The sequence below is a fragment of the Triticum dicoccoides genome, chromosome 2B, assembly GCF_002162155.2.
Source record: "Triticum dicoccoides isolate Atlit2015 ecotype Zavitan chromosome 2B, WEW_v2.0, whole genome shotgun sequence".
Lineage (NCBI taxonomy): Eukaryota > Viridiplantae > Streptophyta > Magnoliopsida > Poales > Poaceae > Triticum > Triticum dicoccoides.
The window spans coordinates 399,208,463-399,215,502 of NC_041383.1; the positions used below are offsets into that span (position 1 = coordinate 399,208,463).

At 39.0% G+C, this 7,040-nt stretch overlaps 1 long non-coding RNA gene across 4 annotated transcripts; it reads right to left on the reverse strand.

Annotated features, from left to right (window-relative positions):
• Positions 1–2,920: 2,920 nt before the first annotated feature.
• Positions 2,921–7,034, reverse strand: LOC119363879. Of its 4 annotated transcripts, none has more exons than XR_005174491.1 (4): positions 6,279–7,034; positions 5,264–5,510; positions 4,144–4,270; positions 2,921–3,343 (listed from the first exon to the last, which is right to left on the reverse strand). It is a non-coding gene; the product is annotated as an uncharacterized LOC119363879 (long non-coding RNA). The 4 variants fall into 4 exon arrangements; XR_005174490.1 differs by having other exon boundaries at positions 2,921–3,346; XR_005174493.1 differs by having other exon boundaries at positions 4,127–4,270.
• Between the last annotated feature and the right edge of the window lie 6 nt (positions 7,035–7,040).

Consider the following 7,040-nt stretch of genomic DNA (forward strand, 5'->3'; position numbering starts at 1 on the left):
GAGCATGGTGGTGGTCTAATTTTGAAGAAATATGCTCTCATGCTTCACTTAGACCATTTTGAGAGTTAGTAAATTTTGAAGAAATATCGTCTCATGCTTCACTTATATTATTTTGAGAGATGAAATTTTTGAAGAAATATTTATGCTTGTGCTTCACTTAAATCTATTTGAGAGCTTGTTATTAGCAATGATAATTTGCACAAGATATGAAATTTGGCCCAAAGTGATAGATGTTCAAGAGGGATATAATAAAAACTTTCCTGATGATCATTGGATATTATAAACTTGATTCCTTGCAATAGTTTTGAGATATGGAGATAGTAATATGCGAGTCATGTTGATGAGTAATTATGCTTTAGTAAGAATATTGGTGTTAAGGTTTGTGATTCCCTATGCAAGCATGAAAGTCAATAGTTATGTTATGAAGTTACATACTACTTGTGGTGCATTACTTAGTGTTAGTTATGTTTAATGCTCATTTATGATTGTTTTCGTTTCTTGGTAGGTCGCTTATCAATTTATTTGCTAGCCTTCATTTTTACTAAGCGAGAATACTGTTTGTGCATTCAAATCCTTAAACCCAAAATTATGTCAAATGAGTCCACCATACCTACCTATATGCGGTATTACCATGTTGTTCCAAGTAATTTGTATGTGTCAACTCTAATTTTCAAAATGAATTTCCTTTTTGTGTGCCCGTACCGCTCATGAAGTGGCAGGGGTGGCAAATATTTTCCATGCTAGGTAGATTATTCTCAAGATGAGTGTTTATTCACTTGTCATTACACGAGAGTGTGGCAGGTAATAGGGATGCCTTGTCCCAAAATGAACAAATTTTATTTACGTTGTTCGTAATGAATTCCTTGGAAAGTATTGGTATGGATGGCACCCGTGGATACGGCTAGCCATGGATTGTGAAAGAATGGTGGAAAAGGAATATAACTTTATTTTATGTTTGGAAACCGCCTATGATTACATAGCATGGAAAATATTGGGAATTCTCGGTCGTTTTGGTTGATAGGAAAAGCAGGCCTCTCAAAACAATTTTATCTCTCAATTGAAGCTTTGAGCTCTGGCACCTCTACAAATCTCTAATTCCCTTTGCGAAGGGCCTATCTATTTGCTTTTATGCAATTTTTATTTTTATTGAGTCCCCATCATTTCTTATAAAGCACCAACTAGGGAACACTATTATCATACTTGTGCATTGGATATAGCTAATATTTGAGTGTGTTTCATGAATGGATCAATGATTGAGCATAATGGGCTAGGGATAGCTTTCTTTAGCATAGATATTTCGAAAGACATGGTTGCTTGTTGATATGCTTGAGTATTGATGTCCTCATGTCAATTATGGACTATTGCTTTGAATCATCTAATGTCCAAATGTCCATGCTACAAAAGAAAATAATATGTGATGAATATGATAGGTAGCATTTCACATCAAAAATTCTGTTTTTATCATTTACCTACTCGAGGACGAGTAGGAATTAAGCTTGGGGATGCTGATACGTCTCCAATGTATCTATACTTTTTTATTGTTCCATGATATTAAAGTATATATAATATATATATATATATATATATATATATATAATATTATATATATATGGGCTATTCTGTTACGCGTAACAGAATATCATTCTGTTACCCTACCTGAACTGACAGTTTCAGGCGGTTGTACTGATGATTTTCGAGGGGTTGAATTGATGCTTTCAGTTTTGTTTAACAGATCGTCTTCTTTAGTTCAAAATTTTTTTTGCAATTTTTTTGTCGGAACGGGGTGTGTAATATATCGTTGGAAAGCTCTTGACAACTATATTTCAAGTATATTGGACGTTTTTGCAAAATCATTATGGTTTAAGAGCAGTTTTGAAAAACCCGTTTTTTTCAAAATCGAAAACGTGAATCGTATTTTGGACTCAATTTTCGAACTGTTTGTCGGAATTGAGCAAATAAGCTGGCGTTGGAAAGCTGGTGAAAATACGCATCTTTCATATATGTAATGTTTTTCTAATTCTATACGATTTAAAAGTAATTTGGAAAACGGTGAAATTCTGGGCGAAACGTATTTTCACGAGTTTTTGCAAACGGTTTGCAGATTGATGCAAATGATACTGTGTTGGAAAGCTATGAAAAATGCGCAACTTTTTTGTATAGAAATGTTTTTCTAATTCCTTACGGTTTAAAAATGAATTCGAATACGGTCAAATTTGATTTCAAACGCGATTTTTTTAAAAGTTTGTTGAAATGAGGCAAATAATATATGGTTGGAAAGATATCGAAAATACGAAACTTAGCCATGTTCAACGTTTTCTCAAATTCGCACCCATTAAAGAGTAATTTGGATTACGGTGAGACCCATCGTGCTGTTTTTCTGTCAGAAAAAACAGAGTACTTGTACTGATCTACGTGTGCGTTTGTACTGATATATTCTTCGGAGAGTAATTTTGAAAGGTTCCGAAAAAAAGAATACTTGAACTGATGTTTGCATGGTTTTGTACTAAGCGTGTTTTCACTAACTAGACTTTGATCTGTTTTAGGTAATATTTTTGCTCGTAAGTTTTCAACGGTTTATTGTATGGTCACCCATGTACTTGCATGGTTTATATCATTGAACTGAATGATAGTTTTTTCAAAAAGAAAATGTTTTTAACTAAACATCTTTTTACAACGATGTTATGGACTTCTCTTATTTTATGACTTGTACTTTTCCCATTTGAATTGCATGTAGTCTTTTTTTGCTTGAATTTTTATAATACAAAATCGGATGGTTCACTTTTACCTCCTCTCTTTTAAAGCATTCAGAACTAACGAACTAAAAGAAAATGGTGAGCCAAGTGCATTTTTATAACACAGTTCATAATAGGGAGCACAATCCATGTGAATTGTATAAAAGATAAGTAACAGTAAAATTGGATTATTGGTGTTTTTATAGAGTTTGTACTACCATCACAACCGAAGTTCATAATGACATGATCTTTGTCCGTGCTCCGTTCAGAAAAAGATACACAAGTACATTGCGGCCAAAGTATTACAAACTGACAAACATAATAAGCCACCTCGCTTGAACAGAGCATCTCAAACGGCTCTACTCCTGTTGCACAGAAAAGTGAACAACAAATTTTTTTTGGCTAGAGTAGCAAAGGTACCAAGAAAATGCACAATTCTATTGACTAACACATGAAGTGGATGTACGCGTGCCTTGTAGCGTAGGGTTGTACTGACACACTCAGCATCAGGGGATTTCCAATTCACACAAGATCAAACTGCACCACTTCGTTATGTGAAGGCCAGTTGCCTGGGTCATCACCGTCGAACTGAACCCCATGCCCCTGTTGAACTGCTGAAATATTTTAGTACGGGTTAGATACAGTGCCAAACTAGTACCTGAAAATCTCATCCCCAAATATGCATGTCAATCTTCACAGTTGGAAGTAATCTGATCTATCTCAAAACATCAAACTGATACATACATGCAAGAACAAAACCGGTACAAGAAATACAAACAATCAATATGAGGAGGAATCTCTAGATGAATAAGAACAGAGCATCAAGACGATTCATCAAATTCATACCAAAAATATGAGGAGGGGTCATGGTACGCCAACCAATAGGCTATGCGGGAGGAGGGCGTGACCTAGTGGTATATGCCTAATAATAATTGGAAGGTAGATGATCAGCCAGTGTCGGCCTCCAAGGCCAACAACCTTCTTGACAACACACTATAGACCGACCAACATGGACTTTGTTGGGTTTAGTTTATTTATTCATGCACTGTTAGGCGTGCCCATTTTGAACTTACGAAGTTTTCTGTACCCATCTGAACCTACAAAGTTTTCCTATAGCCTTTTGAACTTACAAAGTTTTTCTCGATGAACTTTCATGTGGTTTGTTTACAAGGAACTTTCATAAGGGAACTTCTCGCGCAATTGCACATGTACTGGTTATATTTTCTCCGAAGCCAGAATGGTTTTCATATGTTTCGTACACTATGGTGATGAATATAAACAGTGGGTGAGCACCAAGACAGCTTTAACATGGGATCCCTTCCCCCAAGAGGAAGCAATAGGAATTATTGCTTAGAAAATAAGTGCAAGTACAAGTAGAGTAGCAAGAGTTGTACTTTTGGTGTAAGCATACATGAGCAGGGCTTGCGCGGAGGCCGCGTGAGGAACTGGTTGAGGACGACCACACTAATGTTTGTGCTGCTGCCGTTGTGGCAAAAGGGGCAATGACCTGTGTTGGTTGCAGGAGCTGGACTGACCACCTAGGCATCACATCAAAGTAATTAGCAAGATTAACCACTACTTTTTACAAGAATTAGCCAGCAATTAAAGGGGTGAGAAATAATAGTTCTAGTAATTATAATTTCCAAACACTAGTAGCAACCACTGTTTTTGGTTCAATTTCCTATGAATAAAATCACTCCTGGGTATTAACGAAGACGATCTGTTAAACATAACTAAAAGCATCAGTTCAACTGCTTCGAAACCATCAGCACAATCGCCTGAAACCGTCTTTTTGCTTGAACTTATCTGGGACATCGTGTTGAACTTTTTTCTGTACTTATATGCTAGTAATAATAGAACATTTCCCATACATTTTTTGTCCATTCGCAGACATCAACCAAAATAGGCAGGAGAGAGCAGTCAGTACAAAATCATACAGAAATCGAAGAAGCAACATACTCCCTCCGTTCCAAAATAGATGACTCAACTTTGTACTAAAGTTAGTACAAAGTTGAGTCATCTATTTTGGAACGGAGGGAGTAGTATATACTGATACAAAGTTGGACGGATGCTCTGGGATCTTTAGAACTGGTGAGGAAGCACAGACTTGCTACACAAATAAATAAGATATAAATGTTTATTGTCCAAGAGCGCCCATGCCATGTATTTAGAATTTCCTGGCACCATTTTTCATACACAAAAGTCATGTATGGCTATCAGGCACGGCTTCTATATATAGAAGGACCAGCAAGGGTCTTAGAAACCAACTAGGAGTACATGATTTCAATCAACTCGATGCTCATCAATACTAGAATTATTGGACAAGAAGTTTAGATGGTACCAACGATGGTTCAGAATCATCGAGAACACAAGTTCAGTAACATAGTCACTTCAGTAGCACACACAAGCAAACCAAGTTGAATTATCACACAAGTTCAGTAACATAGTCACTTCATTAGCATAAAGTGGAGAACAATCACTCCTCCGAAAACAAGAATAGAATAGGTTGCAGTTCAGAAACAAAAGCATACCAGCGAGATTGAGGACGGAGGCATGGGAGATAGATCATCCGCCGTCGCTGCTGTACACATGTTGCCAATTAAAAACGCTGAACTTCAGTAGATGGAGAAGAAGGACAGACGACGAGCCAGCAGTGGCCAGAGGAAGAAGGCCACACAGGAGGAAGAACGACCACCGAGAACAATGGGCAGCGCCACGGCGGTGTCCATGACGGTGGCAAGCAGATGAGCCGATTGTTCAGGTGCTTCCCAAGATCCCCTACAACAGCGAAGTCACAGCACATTAGCACTCTAGAATGCATGTAAACATGTACGTGTTCAACATATGTTCAAAATTCAACTTGTACAAATTAGAGAGCTTCTACTGAATTCAGCAGCGCCAACTTGTACTCTCTATACTACAAAAAGTTCAGCATCTAGAAGAAATACATCAGTTTAAATATACTTACCATAGTAGTTTAGAGTGTCGTGAATATATAGAGTCCGGTCTAGTAGAGATAATGTTACCTATTTGCCATGAACTATCGGGCATGAAAAGTGTAATGGCAGAACATATGTTTTGTCTAAATTCCCGAATGCAAACTTTCCTGCTTGTGAACACAACTAAATAATGCTGCAAGTATGTAACAGCAAGACATGAACTAGCCTCCACGCTGGTATATGATTAGCATCACCATACAACAAAAGGAAGAACAACCCATCCATCTATCATTGTACAAATAAATACAGAAACACAAAAGCTTCTACAGATTTTCTAGTTTTTCGCTCATACCTAAAAATATTGGATCATAAAATAGTATAGGAACGCATCATATGTATCAAGTGAGCTAGTAGTTCAAAATGCATCAATCAAATACCACATGCATCACACTTGTGAAAATGAAAATTCAAAAAAAGAACATTTTCATTAAGAAAAAGCGAGCTAGCAATCATCCATCAACATGCTCTTTTTTGGCTCACTAAGCTTGATAGGGGAGTTGTTGTACTTGTTGCAACATCACTACTTGAACTGGTGTGAGTACCATACCTGGACGGATGGGGCAGGAGGGAGATGGTCAGGGAGTAGGCAAGATGAGGGGGCATCCGGAGGACGTGCTTGGAGTGTCGTGCGCTGATGGATGGTGGTTGGAGGAGCGTGGCTATCGGGTGGTGCGGCGGTTCGGACGACGGCATCCAGGCTTTGTCTGTCGTCGCGCTGTGGAAGACAAGTGGAGCAGGCCAACAGCATAGTGGAAGCCAAGGGGAGCAGGCCGTCTCTAGCAATTTTCAAGCACAAGGTAGCTACAAATAAACGATGAACAGAGCAAAGCTAGTAGTCCAGTGTACTGAGACATTGTAGCAAACACAATGGCGTGCCTCCAAATATGTGATTTTTTATATTAATGAACTACTGCTGTTTCTTTCATCAAACTAGTACTGAAGAATTTCCTCTCTTACCGAGTGTTGGGAAACAAAACCAGAGACGGTGTTGTTTGCCAGCGCATGTGCAGCACAATGACCTCGCCCGAGAAGTAGCATAGGATCCAGCAATTTCTGTCGGGGGACCGAGCTTGTGGGTGAAGACAACAGGAGGGAGCGGCAGTGTAGGGGTGGAGGAGCGGGAAGGTCAAGTTCGAGGCAGCGAGAGGAGCACGTCGAAGAGACGTGGGGGCTGGGAGGAATGACAAAAGGAGGGAGGCCTGATGCGCTGACCGAAGATGAGATGAGAGCGGAGATGTGTCGCGGACTCGAGGGCGGTGCTAGTCTCGCCGGACCAGAGACGCGACGGTGGCGGGTGGGGATCGGAGGC